This window comes from Mustela nigripes, chromosome 7 (genome assembly GCF_022355385.1).
Source record: "Mustela nigripes isolate SB6536 chromosome 7, MUSNIG.SB6536, whole genome shotgun sequence".
Classification (NCBI taxonomy): Eukaryota; Metazoa; Chordata; class Mammalia; order Carnivora; family Mustelidae; genus Mustela; species Mustela nigripes.
The window spans coordinates 90406538-90434125 of NC_081563.1; the positions used below are offsets into that span (position 1 = coordinate 90406538).

General features: G+C 40.1%; 1 protein-coding gene across 2 annotated transcripts in view; it reads right to left on the reverse strand.

Moving 5' to 3' along the window:
- ABHD12 (abhydrolase domain containing 12, lysophospholipase) overlaps positions 1-27588 on the reverse strand; it is a 96960-nt gene that overhangs the window by 35589 nt on the left and 33783 nt on the right. The window lies entirely within an intron of this gene.

Genomic DNA, 27588 nt, shown 5'->3' on the forward strand with positions numbered 1-27588 from the left:
GAGTAACAGCAGCTTCATCTCGGGAAAGTGGCTGGCTCTAGGCCTCATGATCACTGTCCTGCAAGCCAGCTGCAGGCATGGGTTGCCCGAGGGCTCCTTGTGGGAGGCTGAATCATCAAAAGAACCTGTCCAACCAGGTCTGGGGAGTGAGCAGGGGGCTCACAATGAGACTAGCTGACACTGCCTGTCCCTGCATTCCAGCCCACATTCCATCTGGCACCACCGGAGGGAGGTCCCTTTTCCAGGCAATACAGGCCAGGTCTCCAAACCCACCCAGGAAAAAGACTTTCTCATCCTATTCCTGATGCTGATGAGGGAGCAGGAGGCTGGCTGAAGACAAAGCCAAAGCTGGCACCTTGCACCCCCTCTCCACCCGCTCCCCTTGCTAATGTGTGTGACATTCCTCAGGCACCTCTGGCTGCCCTAAAAGAAAAACAAATAGTTAACTTGCAGAGATCACAGTCCTGCAAGACAGGAGTCTCCCTTGGTTTACCAATGTCCTAGAGATTTACAACAAAGAAGCTATCTAATAATAGCACAATTTCCAGAGGCAAATAACTCAGTTCCTCAAGCCCTAAATAAAGTTAAATTTCTTCTAATCCCAACTCTCACTAACAAGGACACTTGATAGGAGAAATGTGAAACTTTATCTCTAGATTTCCAAGATAGTGTCGAGAATCATTCCCAAGCATATGGCCCACTGATAGACATCTAAAGGGTCTCACAAGAAGATTTTTACTACTAGTAATGAATAACCTTTCTCCCAACAATAGCTAGCCCCTCAAGGTCCTGGAGACCTTGCTTCCAAAATTCCTTAGAGACAAACATCACCCTCTTTGTCCTCACCTACCCAACTCCTGTGTATATAACCAGCCACTCCTCACATGCCTGGGGCAGCAGCATCTCCGTCCGCCCACAGGTCCTGTCCCCGTGCTCTAATAAACCACCTTTTTGCACCAAAGATGTCTTAAGAATTCTTTCTTAGCCGTCGGCTCCGAACCTCACCCCATTGAACCTCACCTAGGTTCAAGAACTTCATCAATGCCTTTCCAAAAATATTCCTAGTCCAGAAGATTCTAAACTTCTTAGACTAAGGGTTTCTCTACAACTAGAAAACAGAAGACCCCAAAGAGCTTCTGTTAACATGGTTTATATTTATGATGATTTGTCATGTAAGAAATTAAAACAAAATTTAAAAATATTTACTCATGTATCTAATAATAACAAGAAAGCCATTAAATGTTAATATAATTAATAATTGTTATTTAAAACGTGACTGTATTTTCCAATACAAAAACTTTTAGTGAGAAGAGAGGCATTAACATTTTTACTAATTTCTTTAAGCCAGACAGCTTAACAGAACACAGATGGATTACCATCTTTGTGCTACCAAACTGTTGCAAAACCACATGTCAGGTGGCATCTGGAAAACTCTGAGAGAATGAGGAGAAAAGGCAAATAATATCTTTGGGTTATTATGAAAATTATTTTGACCTTGTACACACTCTGAAAGGATCTTAGGGAGCACCCTTGGAAACTGCTGCTCTATAAACCATGTCTAAACCTGAGTGAGGCTAAGTATTTCTGCACTATTTCCAAAATAACTATTTAAGGCAGTTTTAAATATATACCTGGAATGCTGACATATGCAATAATATGGATGCATCCCAAAAGCATTCTGCTAAATAAGACAGACATAGAAGACTATGTACTGTATGATTCAGTTTATCTAAAATTCTAGAAGAGAAAACCATAGGGACAGACAAACAGAATAGTGGTGGCTAGGGACAGAGGGAGACTGCAAGGGGCACAGGAAACTTTTAGAGTAATCAAGATAATTTTACCTGGATTGTGGTTACACATTTGTATGTGTAAATAATACCTCAACAAATTTGATGACAAACATGGATATCTGACCGTGTAATTCATTCACTCATTCACCTGGTTTACTCAATGCTAGCTAGCACTCTTTGGGCAGCAGGCACTAAGGGAAGCAAAGGAAGGCATCTGCATCCATGCTGTGCTCCCAGCTCAGTAGAGCAGACACAGAGCTCTGAGGGAGGATGCATGCAGGGTGATCCGACCCAGTCTGGGCTGCCAGGGAAGGGGCCACTGGGACAAAACACTAAGTTAGGAATATAGGAGTTAACTAGATGATGTGGAAGAACAGTTTAAAATGGTATCTTAAATTCCATGCAAAATTTACCCTTCCAATGACGAAGGGTATACAACACTGTGGTTGAAGGTACTGGCTCTGAAGTCAGATGATTTAGTCCAACATCCAACCTACCACTTACTAACTGTGCAATACTGGACAAATCACTTAACTCTCTGAGCTGTGGTTTCTTCCCTGCACAGAGGGCATAAAAGTGGTACCTCCTTTGTGGGGCTCCTGGAAGGATTACACACAGTAATGCATATAGACTGCACACATGAGTTCCGGGTCCACAATATAACTAAGCTGTCATCACCATCTTCTTATTCTCATTAAAGGAAAGAGCAGGGACTGGGCATAGTAATGGACCTAAAAAGGAAGGATGGGCACAATGTGAGAAGTCCAAAGAGGCCAGGAAGAATTCGGAACTTCAATCTAAGAAAAAATGGAGAAGCCACAAGAAAGAAAATAGCCTGCAATCAAATGCACAACCATCAAACGCCAGATGGAAAGCTCATGCTTGGGTCCTCTGCTCTGGCCACACTGCCCATTCCTATGTCCCTTGCACAATCTAGTCACTCACCCTTCAGAACCTGCATAAATCTAGCCATTGTAAGGTATTCAAGCTGCTTGTAATTTTATGTCCTCAGAGCAAGGAAAGCATATGTCCACACAAAGACTTGATCAAAAACATTCCTGGGGGGCACCTGGGTGGTTCAGTCAGTGGGCATCTGACTCAGTTTTGGCTCAGGTCCCGACCTTGGAGGTCATGGAATTGAGCCCCACATCAGGCTCTGTGCTCAGCGTGGAGTCTGTTTGGGGTTCTTTCTTTCCCTCTCCCTGTGCCCCACCCCCTACTCGTGCTCATGCTTTCAAATAAATAAACAAATAAAAATTAAAAAACAAAGCCAAAAAAACCCCACAAAAGTTTTATTCAAAATAGCCACTGAGATAATATAAATGTCTATCAACAGGTGAATGGATAAGTAAACCATAAATTGTCCTTAGAACAGACTACCACACAGCAAGAAAAAGGAGCCAGCTATGGATACATGCAACCATGTGGATGAAACTCCAAATAACTATGCTGAGTAAGGGGTGCCTGGCTGACTCAGTAAAAAGAGCATATGACTCCTGGTCTCAGGGTCATGAGTTTGAGCCCCACATGAAAGTACATTAAAAAATAAAATTAAATTTGAAAAAGAAAAAAACCTATGCTGAGTGGAAGAAGCCCAACAGGATGGCCAGGACAGCAACAGACTTCTGCTTTGATATATTATTTCACCTAAAAAGTATTCCTGTTCATTAGTAAAACCAGCATTGTCTTCTCTGTGCTATTTCGGGGTGGTGTTTCCTCCACAGACAGTGGCTTTTCATTTTCCTCATATTTCGAAATCATGTATATAAGACAGAAACTGTCTGCTCCTTATAAAGTTAAAAGAATTTACAAAGAAGAAACAAGAGAGAAGGAGGATATAAACAACATCTGGAAAAATATATCATTTTCTTCATTTCTTCTTAATTATTACCTACTTGTTGTGACAATTTCGTTCATTTTCTCAGAAATTCCTTTAGTTGCAAACCTCACTTATTGCTGGTAGTGCTGCTATTAATGTAGTTACTCCCTGCTAGAAGCATTCCTTGTTCTTGATTACTAGTAAGAATGAACATTTCCCACACAGCTGAGTAAAGTTTCACCTCCATTTAGCACCTGCTTGCGACCTGGAGTAATCAGAGGTCCACCTTTTTCCATACCACACATATCCACACAATGGGGAATAACTGTTGCCAAAGGCTGCACAATGGCTCAGTGTGCTTGTCTTTAAAGGTTACTCATATTATCAGTATCACAGATAACCTGAATCACTTGCCAAGAAATAGAAAAGAACTGAAAAATAAATACAATGAATGGACTTAGGCTACAGCCTATCAGCTGCATTCTTGGGCATGTATTCCAGAGAAATGAACTTTATTTTCATGCAGGAACTTGTACATTAATGTCTACAGCAGCTCTATTCAGAATAGCTCCAACTCAGATGCCTTTCAAGAGGTGAGTGGATTGGGCACCTGGGTGGCTCAATCGTTAAGCTTCTGTCTTTGGGTCAGGTCATGATCTCAGGGTCCTGGGATCAAGTCCTGCATTGCGTTCCCTGCTCAGTGGGGAGTTTGCTTTTCCCTCTCCCACTCCCCCTACTTGTTTTCCCTCTCTTGCTATGTCTCTCGCTCTGTCAAATAAATAAATAAAATCTTAAAAAAAAAAAAAAAAGAGGTGAGTGGATAAACAAACTGTCCATACTGGCCATGGAACACTACTCAGCAAAAAATAATAATAATAATAATAATAATAATAATGAACTATTGATTGTGAAACAACTTGGATGAATCTGGGAATTATACTGAGTTTTCAAGGTCAATCAATCCCAAAAGGTCACATATTGTGTAAGTCCATCTATAAAAATGTTCTTTAAGTGACAAAGTGATAGAGATGGAGATGAGATTAGTGGTTGCCCCACTTTAGGGATGGGAGGGAGGGGATGGGTGTGGTGATAAAGGGATAGCACGAAGGAGCCTGGCAGGGGTGGTACAGGTGAGCACCTCCATGTGGTAGTGGTTCCAGGATGCCATAAATGTAATGAAACTGCACAGCATTACACACACACACACACACACACACACACACACACAATGAATGTATTTTTAACTCACGGAATCTGAATAAGCTCTATGGATTGCATCAATGTCAATCTCCTAGGGCTGATTTTGTACTATAGTTGTATTGGATGTTACTTCAAACTGAAGGAGGCTGGGGGATGGGAACACTGGACATTACTGTATATTTCTGTGCAATTCCTATGAATCGATAATTATTTTGAAAAAAAAATAAACATAACGGGAAAAAGTAAAAAAATCTAAAAAACAGAAAGTAAAATATAAGTAATCTTTAATAAATCTGACCAATTTACTGGATTTCATGTTATCTCAATCTGTCCAAGTAAATATTAGCCTAATTTTCACAGAGCATACAGCGAGTTCTAAGGAGTTCAGTAACTTGCTCCTAGACAAGAAGCCTAGCATAGTGTGTGGGGGCTGGCCAAGGTGACCTCTGTACCCACATTCCTCCAGGCCTACTGAACTACCCACCTCCATCCTGGTCTTTCATTCTGGAAAAGAAGCCCAAATCAGAGCACTCTATGTGCAGTCTGAGATTTTCTCTTAAATGATATTAGATCTTCAGACATTTTCTGACAAGAGGCATTTTAACAATTTATTCTAGAAATTTATTATAGAAACAATTTATTCTAGACACTTTGTGTAATTTACAACTTCTTGTTGCCTCCTACAGTAGATCTCAAAGCAATCTGTGGCTGAACTGGTTGATAAGGATGTGAGAGGGAACAAAACCTGTACCTCAATGGGAGGGAGTGGTGGAGAAGGGCCAAGGAAAGGCCAAGGAGTCTGGGGAAGGAAGCCCAGAACCCACAAAGAGATATAGGGAGGCTGCAGGTTGACATTCAGCCAGTTCCAGTGTGGTACTGCTGAAAGAACATACAAACAGATCAATGGAACACAGCAGTGAGCCTCAGAAATAGAGCCACATAAATATAGTCAACTGATCTCTGACAAAAATTTAAAAGTAATACAATGGGGAAAAAAAGTCTGGTCCACAGGTGGTGTTATAATAACTAGACATCCACATGCAAAAAAATGAATCCAGACACAGACTCACACCCCTCACAGAAATGAATTCATAACAGCCCAGAGAGCTAAACGTATAATGTGAAGCTATATTACTCCTAGAAGACAGCAGAAGAAAATGTAGGTAATTTGGGGCAGGCTGATGACTTGTTAGATACCACATCAAAGGTACAGTCCACCAAAGAAATAATTGATAAGTTAGACTTTATTATTAAAACGAACAGGTTCTGCTCTGCCAAAGATAGCATTAAGAGAATGAGAAGAGAATCATCTGGGTGGCTCAGTCGGTTAAGCATCTGCCTTTGACTCAGGTCATAATGTCAGGGTACTAGATCGAGCCCTGCATCAAGCTCCCTGCTCAGTGGGGAGTCTGCTTCTTCCTGTCCCTCAGCCCCTTCCCCACCTGCTCATGCTCTCTCTCTCTCAAGTGAAAAAAATCTTAAAAAGAGAGAGAGAGAGAGAATGGGAAGAGAAGCCATTGGCCCGGAGAAAATATTTGCAAAAGACATATCTGATAAAGGACTATTGTCTAAAATAGACAAAGGACTCTTAAAACTCAACAATGAGAAAACAACCCAGGACGAGAGACCTAAACAGACATTTCATCAAAAAAGATATATAGGGGCACCTGGGTGGCTCAGTGGGTTAAAGCCTCTGCCTTTGGCTCAGGTCATGATCCCAGGGTACTGGGATTGAGCCCTGCATCAGGCCCTCTGCTCAGCAGGGGACCTGCCTCCACCACCCACCCACCCCCGCCCCACCTGCTGCTCTCTGTCAAATAAATAAATAAAATCTTAAAAAAAAAAAAAGTTCAAACATAAGAAATACAAAATTGATTAGCAAATCCAAGAGTTTTTTCTTCAAGAAAAAAACAAGGAAAAAAAAAAGACTACGTTTTGGGCTAAAAAGAGAATATACAAAATTAGGGATCAGAAAAGTGAGGTAATTCCATATGAGAAAATTTCTTTTAATAGAGAATACCACATGGTTTGCTAAGCTAATAAAATTTTTATAATTCAATGATACAGACCATATTGTAAGAAAACATAAACAGTGACAATCTTCTCAAATTGTTAGAAAAAAAATTAATGAAACCTATAATCAATGGAGGTACTGGGTAAAGCTATCAAAGAATTACATCCCTGAACACCACTGAGCCCAGAAAAACAGACAGGCACTCCCCTCTTAACTTTTCAGAAACAGACAATTATCATAGGCCATCAGTGGCAGAACACAGGAAACCAGGGAGAATGTTCAAAATCAAAGCTGGTTTTATAGATATTCATGTCAAAAAATGCACAGAACATGAACAGACACATCTCCAAAGAAGACATACAAATGGCTATCAGACACATGAAAAAAATGTTCATCATCATTAGCCATCAGGGAGATTCAAATCAAAACCACATTGAGATACCACCTTACACTAGTTAGAATGGCCAAAATTAACAAGACAGTAAGCAAGTGTTGCAGAGGATATGGAGAAAGGGGAACCCTTTTACAGTATTGGTGGGAATGCAAGTTGGTAAAGCCATTTTAGAAAACAGTGTGGAGATTCCTCAAAAAATTAAAAGTGGAGCTACCTTATTACCCTTCTCACTATAGGCTATTACCCGCTCCTGGGTAAAAGAAGGGCCATATGCACCCCAATGTTCATAGCAGCAATGGCCACAACTGCAAAACTGTGGAAAGAGCCAAGATGCCCTTCAAAAGACAATGGATAAAGAAGACATGGTCCATATCTACTATTATGCCTCTACCAGAAAGGATGAATACCCATCTTTTGTATCAACATGGACAGGACTAGAGGAGATTATGCTGAGTGAAATAATTCACCCAGAGAAAGACATTTATCATATGGTTTCACTCACTTGTGGAGCATAAAGAATAATATGGAGGACATTGGGAGAAGGAAAGGAAAATTGAGTTGAGGGAAATCTCAGGGGGAGATGAACCATGACTGACTGTGGACTCTGAGAAACAAACTGAGGGTTTTGGAGGGGAGGGGGGAGGGGGTTGGGGGAACCTGGTGGTGGGTATTATGGAGGGCACATATTGCATGCAGCACTGGGTGTGGTGCATAAACAATGAATCTTGGAACAATGAAAAAATAAAATTAAAAAAAAAAAGGTGGTTTTAGTATAACCAACAAACAGAATCAGTGTAGTCCCACAAAGAAAATAACTATGGGTATTAAGAAGGGCACAGACTACATGGAGCACTGGGTGTTATATGCAAACAAGGAATCATGGGACACTATATCAGAAACTAATGATGGACTGTATGGTGACTAACATAACACAATTAAAAAAAAGAAAAAAAATAATCAATAAATTTCAAAATATAAAGAGATGCAATAATCCTGGTAGTATAAAAGCAAATTAGGTAGGAATGTAAAATAGTACAGCTGCTATGGAAAACAGCTTGGTAGCTCCTCAAAAAGTTAAACACAGAATTACCATATGATCCAGCAATTCCACTCCTGGGTAAATACCAGACAAACTGAAAACAGGGACGCAAACAAGATACCTGCAGACCAATGTTTACAGCTGCATTGTTCACAATAGCTAAAAGGTGGAAGCAACCCAAGATGAATGGACAGATGAATGAATAAACAAAATGTGATGCACACATACAGTGGGATGATTCAACCATAGAAAGAAATCAAAGTCTGATATAACATACATGAACTTTAAAAAACATTATGCAGCATGAAATAGGTCAGACACAAAAGGATAAATATTCTGTAATTCCACTTATATGAGGTAGCTAAAATAGTCAAATTCATAGAGATAGAAAGTAAAATATGTTTACCAGAGGCTAGGTGGGGTGGAGGTGGCAAGGAGGAGCTAATATTTAATGAGTACAAAGCTTCTGTTTGAGATGATGGAAAAATTCTGGAAATGGATAGTAGTGATGTCACAATATGTGAATGTATTTAATACCACTGAATTGTACATTTAATGGTATATTTTATGTTAGGTATATTTTACACCAATTAAATAAAAATCAAGTGCAGGGAATACAATAAGACTAATAAAGTATGTCCACGTAGGTTTTACTCCAGAAGCATTAGGACTGGCCACAGGAATAGCGGGAGGATAAAAGAGAGGTATTAAAAAGGTTAATAAAGCTAAACATGTAGTCCCAATAGCAAATACTTAATAAAGAACATGACTTCAAGATCATATTCATACCTATTTCAAACCAGTAATCAAAAACAAGCAGTACTGAGGAGTACTATCACTAGAGAGAGCTGATGTTCACTATCAGAGTGATTTAACACTGCTCTGGAAGTGTAATTTAATAAAGCAAGAGAAAACAGAGTATAACCATAAAAACTGGAAGAGAAAAAATAGTTGATAGATTTCTTCAGACAAAAATCCAAAAGACTTAACTGAAAAACTATAAAAACTTAATGAGTGAAAAGGTGGCCATTTGCAAAATAAATGCCAATTAATTGATTTTTTAAATTGCAAATTAAAATATGAATTGGAAAAGGTTCATACCACAATTAGAAAAAAGAATGTTTTTAATTCTCCAATAATCATCTTCACAGGAAATGAGAAAACTATGGAACTTTTACAGTCAGAAGTATGAAGTAAGACTTGGTATAATGATGAAGTTGTATGTTCCTTTATGAGAAGATTTAATATTTCAAGTTATCTTTTCTTTTTGATGCTACTATAACTAGAACCGTTTCCTTAATTTCATTTTTACTGTTCATTGTGAATGTATAGAAATACTACTGATTTTGTGCAGTTGGCCCTTAAACAACATGAGTGTTAGCTGCACCAACTCCCTTTGCAGTCAAAAACCTGATTATAACTTTCTTTGCCGGAGGGAGGGGCCAAAGGAGAGGGAGAGCGAATCCCAAGCAGTCTCTACTCCCAGAATGGAGCCCAATAAGGGGTTGGATCTCACGAGCCAAAATGAAGAGTCAGACATTTAACTGAATGAGCCATCCAGGCACCTCTGACTGAAACATTTTTAAAAACCTGATAAGAAAAAACCTTTTGACTCCCTGAAAACTTAACTACTAACAACCTACTACTGACCAGAAGCCATACCTATAACAAACAATTAACCTATATTTTTCATGTTGTATGTATTATACACTATATTCTTCTAATAAAGTAAGCCAGAGAAAAGGAAATGTTAAGAAAATCATAAGAAAACAGAACTGTTTTATAAAAAAAATTCATGAGTAAGTGGACCCATGCAACTCTAATCTGCATTTTTCAAGGGTCAAGTGTATACTGATCTTGTATCCAATAACCCAGCTGTACTTACAAATACTAATAGCTTTTTAGTAGAATTCTTATGGTTTTCTCTATATAAGATTATGTCATTTGCAGAGACAGTTGTACTTCTTCCTTTCCAATCTGGAGAATATCTACAAATTCTTGCCAATTGCCCTGGCTTGAATCTCCCACTACAATGATGAACAGAAATGGTGAGAGTAGGTGCGCCTGGGTGGCTCAGGTGGTTAAGCGTCTGCCTTCAGCTCAGGTCATGATGTTAGTGTCCTGGTCAAGCTCTGTGGCAGGCTCCCTGCTCAGCAGGAAGTCTGCTTCTCCCTCTCCCTCTGCTGCTCCCCTCTACTTGTGCTTTTTCTCCCTCTCTTGCACTGTCAAATAAATAAAATCTTAAAAAAAAAAAAAAAGAAGTGAGGAGAGTAGACACCTTTGTCTTATTCTGGTTATTAGGGGGAAAGTATTCAGTCTTTGTCATGTATGACATTAGCTGTGCGGTTTTATAGATGTCCTTTATCAGGCTAAGGAAGTTCCCTTCTATTTCTAGTTTGCTGAGTGTTTTATCATGAAAGGGTGTTGGACTTTGTCAAATGGCTTTTCTGTGTCTATTAAGATGATCATGTGTTTTTGTCACCTCTTCCATTAATATGATATATTTCATTAATTGATTTTTTGAATGTTAAGCCAGTCCTGCAGTCCAGGGACAAATCTCACTTGTTCATGGTACTTCTTTATATTGCTGCATTTAGTCTGCTAGTATTTTGTTGAGGATTTTTGCATCTATATTAATAAGAAATACCATCTATAGCTTTGTTTTCTTGTGATATCTTTGCCTGATTTTGGTATCAAGGTAATACTAACATATAGAATAGACTGAGAAGTGTTTCCTCATCTTCTGTTTTTTGGAAAATTCATGAAGAACTGGTATTAATTATTCTCTAAATTTTTGGCAGAATTTACCAATGAGGCCACCAGGGTTTGTTTTTTGTTTGTTTAACTACTTCAATCTCCTTAGTTATTACAGGTCTACTCAAAAGTTCCTGTTTCTTCTTAATGCAGTTTCAGTAATTTGAGTGTTTATAGAAATTGGTCTACTTCATCAACACTATCTACTTCAGTGGCATACAATTGTTTAAAGTATGCCTTCACAACCCTTTATATTTCTGTAAGGTCAGTAGTGATGTCCCTACTTTCACTTCTGATTTTAGTTATTTGCATCTTCTCTTTTGTTTCTTGGTCTGTCTACCTAGTTTGTCAATTTTGTTTCTCTGTTCAAAGAACCAACTTTGGGTTTCACCAATTTTCTCTACTGTTTTCTTATTTTTTATTTCATTAATCTCTGCTCTACTCCTCATTATTTCCTTCTGCTTGTTTTAGATTTAGTCTAGTGTTGTTCTTTTTCCAACGTTTTAGGGTAGGTTAGCTTATTGATTTGAATCTTTTAAAAATTTTGTTATTTACAGCTATAAATTTCTAAGTAGTGCCTTAGCTACATTCCATTAAGTTTTGGTGTGCTGTGTCTCTATTTTCATTCATCTTGAAGTAGTTTCTAATTTCCCTTGTGCTTTCTTTGATCTGTTGATTTTAAGGGTCTGTTCTCATGAAACTGACCCTTACTATAAGGAATGCAATTTAAATATATGAAACACTGGTTGCTGCTCTGACAATGGGAGGCTGAAAACCTTATCTAACACTGTCACTAATCCCCTTTGAAATTCACTGAATTCATTTTATTACCCACGAATGAATGGGCTTATACCTGCAGTTTGAAAAACAACTCTACATGCCCATATTATCAGGGGTCAGGGAGAAAGAGGAAAGGACTAGAGAGAAAGCGAGGCAGTAGAAGCTGCCCCTGGGAGTGGGAGAAGGAAGTCTTATATAATGGATGCAGACTCAGATGCCACTAGGGACCATGCAGGTAAATGGAAATACAGTAAGTGGTCTCTTCTCAGATCATGGGAACAGAACATGTCCTACTTAATGACAGACATCTCCACTCCGAAGTAATCTTTACACCATTTCTGGTGGTTATCATCCCTATGCTGCACTGCATAATGTGGCTCCTGGAGCTGCTGTGCCCACAACTCTGTAGAGGGGCAGCAGGCAGCCTAGATGCACGCCAGGCACTCTTCCACTTCTGACAAGATGGGCAAGCATGTAAGAACCTAAGGACCTGTTTTTCTTTCTTTAAACATGTTTTCAGATAATATCTGGACCAGTCTTCTCCCATTGCTTCTGTTGTCTGACTCATAAGAATTTTGAAATTGTGTATCTCTTTGCAATTTTTTAAGCTGACATCTGAAATTTGTTACAAGTTTAACAGGGTGCCTGGCTGGCTCAGCTGGAAGAGTATGCAACCCCTGATCTTGGGGTCATGTGTTCCAGCCCCATGTTGAGCACAGAGATTACTTTTAAAAATAAGTAAATAAAATTTGTTATAAGTCTAAAAGTTATTGGGGCACCATGTTGGCTCAGTGGGAAGAACATGCGACTCTTGATCTTGTGGTTGTGAGTTCAAGCCCCATGTTAGGTGTAGAAACTACTTAAAAATAAAACAAACAAACAAAAAGTAGGGGAACCTGGGTTATGCATTTGGTTGAGTGTCCAACTCTTAATTTCTGCTCAGGTCATGATCTGAGGGTTATGAAATTGAATCCCACATCAGGCTCTGCATTCAGGAGGGTGTCTCCTTGGGACTCTCTCTCCCTCTCCCCATGCTCTCTCTCTCAAATAAATAACCTTTAAAAAAAATTAGGGGTACCTGGGTGGCTCAGTCAGCTAAGCATCTGCCCTCAGCTCAGGTCATGATCTCAGGGATCTGGGATCGGGCCCTTCATCAAGCTCCCTGCTCACAGGGGACCCAGGCTTCTCCCTCTCCTCCCTGCTTGTGCGCTCTCTCTCAAATAAATAAAATCTTAAAAAGAATTTTTTTTTAGGGGTGCCTGGGTACTCAGTCGGTTGGGCATCCAACTCTTGGTTTCAGCTCAGGTCATAGTCTCATGGGGTCCTGGGATTGGGCCCCACCTCAGGCTCCCTACTTGGCAGGGAGTCTACTTAAAGATTCTTTCCCTCTACCCTACCCCCGACTCGTAAGCACCCTCTTGCACTCGCTCTCTCTCAAATAAATAAATCTTTTCAAAAAATTTTTAATTAAATAAAAGCTGCTAAGTTTAAATAGGAAATAATTTTTGGTATATGGTAAATACTGATCATTTAATATATACAACTCTCTCAAATGTATGCAACAGAATCAAAATACCATAGTGATTTAATGTGTACTAACATCCCTTCTGAAAATACATGAATATGTCAATTGTTAGGTCAAAAACCTGTGTCTCGCAAAGGAAACAGTCAACAAAACAAAAAGGCAACCCACGGAATGGGAGAAGATACTTGCAAATGACAGTACAGACAAAAGGTTGATATCCAGGATCTATAAAGAACTCCTGAAACTCAACACACACAAAACAGACAACCATATAAAAAAATGGGCAGAAGATATGAACAGATACTTCTCCAATAAAGACATACAAATGGCTATCAGACACATGAAAAAATGTTCAATCATCACTAGCCATCTAGCTAGTTGATGGCTAGCCATCATCACTAGCCACTAGCCATCAGGGAGATTCCAATTAAAACCACATTGAGATATCACCTTACACCAGTTAGAATCGCCAAAATTAGCGAGACAGGAAACAACATGTGTTGGAGGGGATGTGGAGAAAGGGGAACCCTCTTACACTGTTGGTGGAAATGCAAGTTGGTGCAGTTTCTTTGGAGAACGGTGTGGAGATTCCTCAAAAAATTAAAAATAGAGCTTCCCTATGACCCTGCCATTGCACTACTGGGTATTTACCCCAAAGATACAGATGTCGTGAAAAGAAGGGCCATCTGTACCCCAATGTTTATAGCAGCAATGGCCAAGGTCGCCAGACTGTGGAAAGAACCAAGATGCCCTTCAACCAATGAATGGATAAAGAAGATGTGGTCCATATACACTATGGAGTATTGTGCCTCCATCAGAAAGGATGAATACCCAACTTTTGTAGCAACATGGACAGGACTGGAAGAGATTAGGCTGAGTGAAATAAGTGAAGCAGAGAGAGTCAATTATCCTATGGTTTCACTTATTTGTGGAGCATAACAAATAGCATGGAGGACATGGGGAGATAGAGAGGAGAAGGGAGTTGGGGGAAATTGGAAGGGGAGGTAAACCATGGGAGACTATGGACTCTGAAAAACAATCTGAGGGGTTTGAAGTGGCGGGGGGTGGGAGGTTGGGGGAACCAGGTAGTGGGTATTGGAGAGGGCACGGATTGCATGGAGCACTGGGTGTGGTGCAAAAACAATGAATACTGTTATGCTGAAAATAAATTTTAAAAATTAAATAAAAAATTTTTAAAAAACGGTTTTCTTCTGGATGGAGTTTTCATTAGAGTTATTCATTACAGTTATTAATATATACATTAATTAAGATGACAAATGCACATCTAAATGAGATGCATTCCACTACTTTTGCAAGTACATCCCATGTCTAGACACATATTTATTGGCAGGCAGGTGCTACTAGCATTAATTCTATTTCTGTTTTTGGGTTTTAAAATTGTAAGTGCTAAGGACTTTTTCAATCAGCAAATGGGAACTGAAATTTAGTACTCCCACCACTAACTTTTAATTCCTTCAAGATTACATGCCAAAAATCATAGAGTGGCAAAAAATTATTTTTGATGAATTGGTAGCACAATTAAGACCCTTTTAATATTTGTTGACAGCCAAGAATTTGACACCACCTGACTTGCAAAATAATTTTCACACCATCATTAGACATTAACTTACTATTTCTCAGCTTTTACAAGATCTGAGCCCTCTTCCCCACTCAGCCTCAACCTTGCCTTTAGCAAGGATCCCAAGAAGTCACTTCCCCAACTCTGATAACTGATCAAGCCTCTCATCCCCCACCTTTGATGTCTCAGTCCTTGTCCTGCCATTAGCAAGAATAAGGTCGATTTAGCAAGAATCCCTCCATACTTGATAATGTTTGTCCTCCTAGGAATTTTCCATCCACTGATACCCTTAACTCTACTTGTTGGCTATAAATCCCGGGGCGCCTGGGTGGCTCAGTGGATTAAGCCGCTGCCTTCGGCTCAGGTCATGATCTCAGGGTCCTGGGATCGAGTCCCGCATCGGGCTCTCTGCTCGGCAGGGAGCCTGCTTCCCTCTCTCTCTCTCTCTCTGCCTGCCTCTCCATCTACTTGTGATTTCTCTCTGTCAAATAAATAAATAAAATAAAAAAAAAATCTTTAAATCCCAAGCTGTCTCCTCAAAAGGGATTCCACACAAGACTGCACATGAAACTGGCTCCCACCTGGCTCCTCCTTTTGCCTCCTCCACACCTCTGTCCATCCCCCAAGCTTCTCCCTTCCCACTCCAGCCCCTCAATTCCCTATATCAGTAGGACTTCAGGGACTGCCTCCATCAGGGGCTCTCAAGGGACTCAGTAACCAGCAAAATCAACCACCTGAGGCCTAAGAGAATTGGAAACAGGCTGGATATTCTACCCCCTCAGTTGATCTTTAGAAACACCTGGACTGCTGCTTGGTGTTTCCATAAGGTCCCTCACCCAAGCTTCCATTTACAGCCAACATTACACATCAGGGGAGATGACAATCTTAAAAGCCTCCTCCACAGATATAACAAAGAGCACCAGCCCTCATACTAAGCCCATCACTTAACTTATTCCATCTCCCCAAAACCAAGATAAAACCATGAAGTGGGACCAGGAACCAACTCTCACATAAGCTAATGAGTTTTTTTTATCACTGTGTTTATGCATGACTCATGGCTAGAACTTTAGAAAGAAAGCAGTAAGATCTTTATTTGCATCTGTCGATACTTCATGTATGTATGTTCACATGTTATGTATATATATTTTCCTACCTCCAGATGGTATTACCAAATTAAGATGGTATAACCAAATTAAGACCTCCCTTAAAGGAGGTCTATTCTAATTGGCTTAGAGAGAAGTAAGCCCTGATATAAATTAAGCATTCCTAAAACTCCCAAAAATAAAGGAACTAACCCAAATGTTTTTCAAGTTCATGTGTAAAGATCATTTGGTATTATCAGTTTAATAAAAACAGGAATGTCTTCTGAGTTATCAGCATTAAGTATAATATTTGCCACTTGAGTTGATTAGTAAAATAATCTACCTACTAGATTTTTAAGATCATAAGAATTATAAAATCAACCTAAGAACAAATGTACAAGTAAATTTGCAATAAAAATTGTTTGATATCCATTACTTCATGCATATCAAGCACAGAAATAAAACAAACAAACAAAAAAACCCATGTATTTAACTTTCTTAGTGTTTTTGCTTTCGTAATTTTTTTTGATACCTGACTAACCTGTGTGTTACATATTTAACAGGGAGATAACCTGATGATGGCTAGCTCTGCTTAACGTTTTATGAAATCTTCATGAACAATCCAAGCATAACTGTTAAGAACACATGTATCAGATTGATGTAACCATAATATATTATGGTTTTTTAACAATAATTATGTTTTATAATATGTCTGCCTAAAATAGTTTTGAAAATCCTTTCGGTAACTTGCAACTTTAAAGTATGATAAGTTAACTAATAAATATTTGCTAAATATCTAAATTAATTCTACGTAAGATAAAATACTGAAATACAATCTTTAAGCGTAAGTTTCAAATTTCATAATTTTGCCTTTTTATTTTATGTGGTAAAGAGTGGCTAAAGATAATTAAGTCTGCCAATAAACATGTCCTTTTGGTCACACTGAAAAGTTGTACCGTGAGGACTGTGAGGAAACATGTAGTTACAAAAACTATAAAATGGGGGCACCTGGGTGGCTTAGTCGTTAACCATCTGCCTTCGGTCATGGCCCCAGCATCCTGGGATAGAGCCCCACATCAGGCTCCCTGCTTGACAGAAGCCTGCTTCCCTCTCTCCTACTCCCCCTGCTTGTATTACCTCTTTCACTGTCTCTCTCTCTCCCTCTCTCTCTGTCAAATAAATAAATAAAATCTCTAAAAAAAAAAAAAAAACCCCAAATTGTGAAATGGTATATTCATAAAATTTGCTAACCTGCAACAAAATGCTGGTATATGACAAACAATTCACGATCACCTACATCTTTGTTTTCTCTAGAAGATAAAGATTACTGGGGCACCTGAGTGGCTCAGTGGGTTAAGCCTCTGCCTTCAGCTCAGGTCATAATCTAAGAGTCCTGGGATCGAGCCCTGCATCGGGCTCTCTGCTCTGAGGGGAGCCTGCTTGTGATCTCTGTCTTTCAGATAAATAAATAACACTTAAAAAAAAAAGATAAAGATTACTAATAGTTAAAAATTATAATCAATATATGTAAATGAAACCATTAGAAATAATAAGGATGAAAGGCAACTTTGCATGAAAAGTACACAAGGGGAGGTGCCGGGGTGGTTCAGATGGTTAAGTGTCTGCCTTCATCTCAGGTCATGTTCTCAGGGTTCTGAAATTGAGCCCCCACTTGGGTTCTCTTCTCAGTGGGGAGTCTGTTTCTCCATCTCCCTCTGCCTCTCACCTCCACTCGTGCACACATCTCTCTCTGAAATGAAATCATTTTTTAAAAAAGTATACAAGGAACATAGAATGTTTTTCTGTTAAGAGAAAAAGAGTAAATTTTACACTAAAGTAAAACAACTTATTTTTCCAGAATAAGAAAAAGGGAGAGCAGGATTAAAACCTGAATAGATACAGAAAGTTGTGGAAGTTTTGTCAAAAAAGAATTTCATGTTGTGTGGTCAAAGCTGGCTAAGACTGGATGAATATGTTTAAAAATGAGCTTTAGTAACAACAATATGTGCATGCAAAACTGGAGTTTGGTTTCTTACTGTTAAAATTTTCTTGGGCTATAAGTATGCCCTTAATAAGGGATTGTAAAACATTTTTCTTTATATTTACATAATCTATCTAGACAACAAAGACACTATGTCTTATCAGAACACTTTTCTGTGCTTTATCTTCATCTTTATCACATTTTTGACTACTTAAGAGAACCAAGTATTCTCATTGTCAAAACACCTAAGGTTGTTTTGTTACAATCCTATTACCTCCTACGGCTACTTTTGAAGCTACTGTCAATTTGCTTAAATAAGTAGCTATGGGGGTGTCTAGGTGGCTCAGTGGGTTAAAGCCTCTGCCTTCCGCTCAGGTCATGAACTCAAGGTCCGGGGATTGAGCCCTGCAGGCTGCAGGCTCCTTGCTCAGTGGGGAGCCTGCTTCTCTCTCTGCCTCTGCCTGCCACTCTGCCTATTTGTGCTTGCTCTCTCTCTCTCTCTGACAAATAAATAAATAAATAATTTTTTTTTTTTTTAAATCTTGATCTCAAACTGATTTTGGGATTTCCCAGAAAATCACAAAGATTTGTTCTTTACCTTGTAAAAAGAGAGATATTAAAAATAACTAGGTTTCTGGTACCTGTGGCTGGCTCAGTCAGTAGAGTATGTGACTCTTGATCTCAGGGCTGTTAGTTAAGCCCCACGCTGGGTATAGAGATTACTTAAAATAAAATCTTTAAAAAATAAGTAGTTTTGGGGTAACTGTGTGGCTCAGTCCTAGGCATCTGCCTTTGGTTCAGGTCGTGATCCCAGGGTCCTAGGATCGAACCCCACATCGGGCTTCCTACTCAGTGAGGGGACTGCTTCTCCCTCTCCCACTTCCCCAGCTTGTGTTCCCTCTCTCGCTGTGTCTCCCTCGGTCAAATAAACAAATAAAATCTTTTTAAAAATAGGTTTAATATGTTGAGTTGCATAGAAGCATTGTCAAATAAGAAGAGGTATCTAGGACGGCCTGGATGGCTCAGTAGGTTAATCATCTATCTTCGGCTCAGGGCTCCCTGCTCAGCAGGAGCCTGCTTCTCCCTCTCCTCCCTGCTTGTGCTCTATCTCTGTCACTGTCTCTCTCTAATAAATAAGATCTTAAAAAAAAAAAAAAAGATCTTTAACCTTCCCTAAGTTATATTTATGTGAACAAATATTAGTAATAAAAGTATTTCAGAAATTGTAAGCAGTTCCTAGAAAATTGTCAATGCTTTTCAATTCATGAAAAGTCCTAGTATAATGTATACCTGGTATAATGTAATATGTATGCCTAGTATAACCAGTCATAACTCTGGTTAAGATTTTAAATGTTATCTGTCATGGAAATAACCAAATTTCCTTGTCAATTGTTTTTTATAATGAATTCTCATCTGATCTTTAACCATGGCCATTTTAGGTCCTTTGCCATCTACAGATAGTTGTTTTACACTGATTCTTCTCTGATTCTCTAAAGTGTTTGCAATCAGTTACAGTTACAGATTGACTGGAATATCATACTTAAGAATGATGCATACGATCACATACAAAACTATACACCTTTAAGGTCTACTTTTTGGAGCCAATGCTTACAAAACTCTCTTGGAAAAACAGTCCTGGTACCTAACTAAAGGACCCAGCCTTTCTGACAGGTCACTATCTGGCAAGCCCAAGGACCATAAGATATTCTGGGGACTTTGAAAAGAGAGGAATTCATCCAAAGCTATAGGTACTGCAGTTCCTGGCTTGCCTTCCTAGCCTTGAGTGGTTTTTAAAAGTTTCACCTGAGATCCCTTATAAAAAGTTCTAGCAAAGCAAACTTAAAAAGGCCTATGTGGGGCACCTGGGTGGCTCAGTGGGTTAGGCCGCTGCCTTCGGCTCGGGTCATGATCTCGGGGTCCTGGGATCGAGTCCCGCATCGGGCTCTCTGCTCAGCGGGGAGCCTGCTTCCCTTCCTCTCTCTCTGCCTGCCTCTCCGTCTACTTGTGATTTCTCTCTGTCAAATAAATAAATAAAATCTTTAAAAAAAAAAAAAAGCCTATGTGTTCAACTGGCATTCTTGTTGCACTTTTGTAAATAATCTAATTTACTAATGAGAACTGAATTATTTTGTAAAGAAAAACCATCTTGATTATCCTCAATGAAAGAAGGAAGTGACCGTATCAAGAAATTTTATGTTTCAACAGAAAACCTTATAGATTATCAGATTCTAGTTCTGCTCATTATCTCTGAGCTTTTATTATCTACTACTCATAAACCAGCCTGGATCCTGCCACCTTGCATATTTTGTCAGTCCCTACCAAATTCTCAATTCTTCTGGTGTCCTTTGAAGATTTTAAGTAATCTCTCCACTCAATGTGGGGCTTGAATTTACAACCCTGAGATCAAGACTCACATGCTCTAACAACTAAGCCAATCAGGCACCACCATCCATCTCTCCCACCCCGTTTCTTTTAATATCTGATTAAAACCCTCCAATGTAACACTTCTGATTTTTTGCCCACCTTCCTGACATGGGGTAACTGTAAACTACAACCTGGCTGTCCAGACCCATACTGGAACTCCTGATTGTTTTGTAGTTCTCACTTTCCCCAAGGATGGGAAGCAGTCTTGCAAGTTGAAGCCAATCAACTTGATGTAAGCTCCAAAGGGCTCAGCACTCTAACAGTGTACAGGACAGCACTGCCAAAGATACTCACTTCAAACCAAGAAATCCATTGTGTTGCCACTGCCACTTCCATTCACCACCTAACTATTTCAAACTAGTGTTTAAAAAATCCTCTCAACTGCCCTCTGGACTGAGACGCTGGGTTCATAATCTGCTCCAGCCACTAATCTTTGTTTTCTGTTTCGCTTCCTTGTTCTAAATTCTTCTTCCCTTTACAGATCTATTGTCTCAACCTCTATACTGAGTCTTTTCTCTGTGGCAAGCAACCAGCACCTTGTTTGTGGATCGCTTGGGAAGTTGCAATGGGGGAATATGGGGACTGATAACCCATCAGAAATGGCTTAAAGGTCACCTCAAAGTGAAAACATCTGAGCTACAGCAGACGCAGAAAGGAATCTTACTGGAACTTTCCCTCTCTGACTGGAGCATAGGTTTCGAGAGTCAGTTGCCACAGTTTGCCCCTCCAGAGATGTCTCCAGTCAGGGAGATGACTGACCCTGGGCACCAGGACATTCTGAAAAAACTATAAACAGGGTTCATCAGAACCTTCCACCCTATAAAGGTTAATCCTAATCATGCCCCTTCCTTTATTAAACTAGCATATAAATCTTTTCCCTCTAGCTGTTTGAAGAAGCTTCTCTCTCCTTAGAATACCCCACGTGCATAATAAACTTTTCTCCAGTTAATCTGCTGTCAGTTAACTCACGGGCCCAACCATTCAAATCTAAGCTTGTAGAGGAAAGCTTTCTTCTTCTCCAACATAATGAACTCCTTCCAACAAAGACCTTGTCTTTCACCTCTGTCTGATCAATACCATGCCTAGTTTGTGCACCATGAACCCTTGATCCAAGAATTACTGCCCGACGATCATTAAAGCAGAAAAATGAGCAGAACCGTCAGCACCTTCTCCCACTGCCTATAGACTTCCACATTTTTTTTCTATTTCACAGTCTCTGCCTCCAACCAAGCAACTACACTGAAAGTTACTCTGGTGACAGTCACTTGGCTATATATTAGAAGCTTCTGATAAGTTCACAAAATATCAGTGCCTGACAGAACAAGTACATAATGGCAATAAATACATGTCTATCAATAGTTACTTTGAATGTAAATGGACTAAACATTCCAATTAAAAGGCAGGGTGACAAAATGGATTAAAAAACAAGACACACACACACACAAAAAAAATTAAAAAAAAAATAAAAAAGACACATCTATATGCTGCCTACAAGAGACTCATTTCAGACTGAAAGACACCTGCAAATTGAAAAGTGAGGGGATGGAGAGATATTTACCGGGCAAATAGGTGTAAAAAATGAAGCTGGGATAGTAATATTTACCTTGGACAAAATAGACTAAAACAAAGAAACACAATGTAATAATAAAGGGGACAATCCAACAAGAGATATAACAAGTAAATATTTATGTACCCAACATGAAAGCACCTAAATACATAAAACAGTAACAAACATAAAACAATTGATCAACAGTTTTATAATAGTAGGGGACTTTAACACCCCACTCACATCAATGGGCAGCTGATCCAAACTGAAAATCAATAAGTAAACAATGGCTATGAATAACACACTGGTTTTAAAAGATATATTCAGAATATTCCATCCTAAAACAGCAGAATACTCCTTTTCAAGTGTACACAGAACGTTCTCGAGAATAGATCACATATTAGGCCACAAAACTAGTCTCAACGAATTCAAAAATATCAAGTCACACCATGTACCTTTTTTGACTAAATGCCATGAAAGTAGAAATCAACCACAAGAAAACATCAGGAAAAACCACAAATACATGGAAGTTAAATAACATGCCTCAAAACAATGAATGAGTCAACGAAGAAATTAAAGAAGAAATCAAAAACTACTTGGAAACAAATGAAAATGAAAACACAACAGTCCAAACATTTGGGATACAGCAAAAGCAGTTCTAAGAGGGAAGTTTACTGCAATACAGAATAACTCAAGAGGCAAGGAAATCTCAAAAAAACAACCTAACCTTACTCTTTAGGAGCTAGAAAAATAAGAATAGCAAAAACTCAAAATCAGCAGAAGGAAGGAAATAAAGATGAGAGCAGAAATAAATGATAGACAAACTAAAAAAGCCAGAGAACAGATCAATGAAACCAGGAACTGGGCTGGATCTTTGAAAACATCAATATAATTGATAAAACTCTAACCAAACTCATTAAAAAAAGAAAGAGAGAGTGTGATATAAACAAAATCATGAATGAAAGAGAATAACAACTGACATGATAGAAACACAATCATAGAAGGTATTACTGAAAACTGTATGCCAACAGATTAGACAACCTAGAAGAAATTACCAGCAAAGAAATCAAATCAGTAATCAAAAAATTCCCAAAAAACAAATGTCCAGGATCAGAGAACTTCACAGGCAAATTCTACCCAACATTTAATGAAGTTAACATCTATTCTTACCAAACTATTTCAAAAAATAGAAGAGGAAGGAAAACTTCCAAATTCATTCAATGAGGCCAGCATTACCCTGATACCAAAACCAGACAAAGACTCCACTAAAAGAGAACTACAGGCCAATATCCCTGATGAACACGGATGCAAAAATCTTCAACAAAACACTAGGAAACCAAATTCAACAATACATTAACAGAATCATTCCACCAAAATCAAGTGAGATTTATTCCCAGGATACAGGGTGCCTCAATATTCACAAATCAATCAACATGATATACACATCAATAAGAGAATGGGTAAGAACCATATAATCCTGTCAATAGATGGCGAAAACGCATTTGACAAAGTACAATATCCATTCCTGCCTAAAAAAATCCTCAACAAAGTAGGTCTAGAGGGAACATACTTCAACATAATAAAGGCCATATCTGAAGAACACACAGCTAACATCATCCTTAATGGGGAAAACCCAAGAGCTTTTCTTCCATGGTCGGGAACAGGACAGGGATATCCTCGCATCACTTTTATTCAGTATGGTACCGGAAATCCTGGCCACAGCAATGAGAGAAGAAAAAGAAATAAAAGGCATCCAAATTGGTAAGAAGAAGTAAAACATGATAGTATACATAGAAAACCCTACAGACTCTACCACTCTACTCTTGAATCACACACTTTAAAGAGATGCACAGGATCTCAAGCAGCCTGGGGAACATGGCAACACCACAGAAGTCCTGCAAGCCAAAGAATTACGTCCACAAAATCCTATGCAAAACTTGACTGTATTGCCAGAAAAAATTAAGGTTTTATACACACATACACACATGTAAGTAAATATATCAATATATATATATGAACATATATATATGTAAATAAATGAACTTGTCTGGTCTGCATAGCTTTTGCCCATCCTTTCTGTTTTCTTATGCTGACAGTGTTCAGCCTCTCCAGCAGCTCAGAATTAGAAACCTGCCTCAATCACATGTCTGTCCCTTCTCTTAATCTTTGTTTTCTCTTTCCTATCTTCTTCTCCTTCTGTGCCTTCTAAAGAGATACATAAACATAATTAGATTTCTTTGAACAATAGAGACGTTATTTTTTCTAAGAGGTCTGAGCAGTCCAAGACTGTACTTGGACCAGGAGATAGAAAAAAATAATGGTACAGTCATTCCCCCAAGGTCCCCACCCTCAAAGAAATGCTATCACATCCTCTGAGCAGCAACAGCTAGATATTCTGAGCCAACTGGTATTAGGAAATGAACTTGTTTTAGACTCTGTCAGGACTAGCAGAGGTTTACTTTCATTCTCTGTTATCACCTCTCACAAGAAAGCTGGAAGATTTTAAATAAACGAAGATGTTAAAACACAGATTCCTGGGGTGCCCAGGTAGCTCAGTGGGTTAAGCCTTTGCCTTCAGCTCAGGTCATGATCTTGGGATCAAGCCTCGCATTGGGCTCTCTGCTCAGTGGGGAGCCTGCTTCCCCCCTTTCTCTCTGACTACTTGTGATCTTTGTCTGTCAAATAAATAAATAAAATCTTAAAAACAACAACAACAACACAGATTCCTGGGGCACCTGGGTGGCTCAGTCAGTTAAGCAGCTGTCTTTGGCTCAGGTCATTATCTCAGGGTCCTGGAATCGAGCCCCGCATCAGGCTCCGTGCTAAGCCTACTTCTTCTCTCTCTGCCTGCTGCTCCCCTTGCTTGTGTGTTCTCTCTCTCTCTCTCACTCGCTATCTCTGTCAAATAAATAAATAAAATCTTAAAAAAAAAAAAAAACGGATTCCTGCCCCCAATTTTAAGGGCAATACTGAAAAAAGGAGGCAACTGAGTTCATCATGCTTAAGGAGAAACACTGTGTCCCTGAACTCAAGCTAAGAAAGCTCCCCGTTGTGGAATGCCTGGGTGGCCCAGTCGGTTAAGCCACAGCCTTTGGCTCAGGTCATGATCCCAGGGTCCTGGAATCGAGTCCCACATCCAGCAACTTGCTCGGCAAGGAGCCTGCTTCTCTCTCCACCTCTGCCTGATGCTCTGCCTGCTTGTGCTCACTCACCCTCTCTCTCTATGACAAATAAATTTTTTTTAAAAAATTTAAAAAAGAAAGCTCCCTGGTGAAGTTATCATTTCTTCAATTTTAATTTTACCATTTACTGCTAAAAGAGCAAAATATTTTCTTTGAGCAAATTCAAAAGGCATTATTTATTAAAAGATCTCTTATTGCATGCCACTAAATAAAAGCCATCATTTATACTTTTTCCCACTCTGAGCTGTGAAAAAAGGGTAACAGTATGAAACACTGGTGGTGGGTAAGGAGAGTCCCTCTCCTGAGAGAACAGAGCCAAACTGGAGCCAAGGAAGTCTCACAGATGATCTTTACTGAGGAAATCTTGAGTGAACAAGCTTGTTTATATAAATGTAGTTTCTGCACTTAGAGCTAAAAAAGGAAAATACATCTTAATGGTATTACCCAGAACCTTTCAGTCAAATAGCATCTGCAAAACAGAAAAGAAAAAGACCCCCAAGATCAGGCCCGCACAGTAACTCTTCCTGCTGGCTCCGTACTGTTCCTGGCCCCAAAACTGCTGGGGTTTGCACATCCCATGGGCCCTCCACGGGGCAGCTGGCACCCTCACACTCCCCTCAAGATGCCATGATCAGTCAACACCCAGTGCTTGCAAGGTTCTTGATTCAAGTCACACCTTTGTGCTTCCAGACCGAGGCTTTCCCACCCATTACTTTGACATCCAAAGGTTTAAAACTGTGAGGAATATGGTCGTCCTGGCTTTCCTGGGGGTGTGACCTCAGCCAGCCTCTGCTGCCCCAGATGTGCTCACCTTCCCACAATCAGGACGAGAAGCCTTCATGCACCACCGTGGGGACTGACTCCACCTGCACAAGCTCCTCCATAAGCATCCCTCAGACGCACTACAGAACACCCACTCCTCTGCAGAAGGGCCGCAGCTACTGTCTTCAGCTATGGAAAACTGGGTGAGAATCCAGAAGGCCCTGCTGAACTGGGTCATACAGCAGTGGTGCCTGCTTCCTCTCTGACCTCCCATTCAATAGCGACTGGCTTTAGATCTTACTATTCCCAGGACAGATGTTCAAACAACCTGCCGTGATTCCTCTCCCAGAGGAGGGAACAGACCGGGCAAAGACCCAAAGAGAGGCCCCCAATTACAAAAACTCTCAGGCAGTTACAAAACAGAACTCTCAGGCAGTTGGGGCCTTAGTGTGTTTCCCTCTGGGGTGGTCACTGCACCTGAGCAGGGCTGAGATGGCATGTCACCCCTCATTTGCCCGGACCCCTGGGCAAACTTACTTGGATCGTCAATTTCCTCAACTAACTGAATCTACCTATAAGGCCCCTTATGCAGAGTAAACGAGCAAGGAAATGAAATGCTTAGCTCAGTGTCTTGCACAGGGAGCAGGCAATGTTAAGCTGAATGGAGAGGGCCTCTTTGTGGGAGGGAGTGGGCTAACACATCCCAGCTTGTCCGGCCCTCACTGATAGGGTCCTCTTGCTCAGCCAAATCATCCACCTGAGCTCTAATTTCTTGCTCTGGTAGCTAAAAATACAATTAGTCTTTAACCACATCAGTGCTTAAAAAGCAGTAATTTGATGCCCAGAAATGATTCCAGTAATGCTGTGTGCAGCATCAGAAGGGAAGCTAGGCCACAACCAGGCACAGGTCTTGCTGTGGGGCCAGTAGTCCTCAGGGGTAGTCTCTGCCCAGCCCCGGCAGCTTGCAGTCGGACCCTCCTGGCTTCTCCTGCAGCTCTTGGGCCTGAGAATAAGTGAACCTTCTATTGACTCAAAGGACCTTCCTTGAGAAGTTCTGCCTGACTCCCTCCAGGGCATGCCCTAAGCCCAGTGAAGGCAAGGATGGCACAATGTTCTCTGCTATGCATGCCTGGTGTTCTCCTACTGTCATCTATTAAAGACAGTGGACCCATGAGTTCCTCTGCATAATTACCAGCAGTAGCCAGCACTGCTCACCAATTATCTCTGGTTCTCTGCCTACTGGCTCCATGGTAGGATGCATGTCTCTATCCCAAAGTTAAAAAGTAAGGAAATGTGAGCAAGAAGAGACTTCAGGAGCAGCAGACGTGCAGTGGAAGTGAGAAACACTCCTGAGAGGCAGGGGTTCTACAGCATGATCTGGTCTGTCCTGAACAGTACTCCTTTCCCTCCCAGAAGGCCCTCAGGTAAGACCACCAACGTGGAGCCTGAAGGACCAAGCAGTCTCTTCAGCATCTCCATTTGGAGTCTCACAGGCCACTCAAATTAGCATGTCCAAAACCACATTCTTGATCTTCGGCCCTCTCCTCCCCTGAATCTGCTTCTCCTCTAGGTTCTCCACCTTAGCAAACACCATGTGCCCAAGGCCTACAGCAGGTGCCAACACTCCCTCCTCACCCCTACCCCCATTTACAACCCATACCAAGTCTCCAAAACACATCTCAACTCCATCTACTTCCAACCACCCAAATGCTAT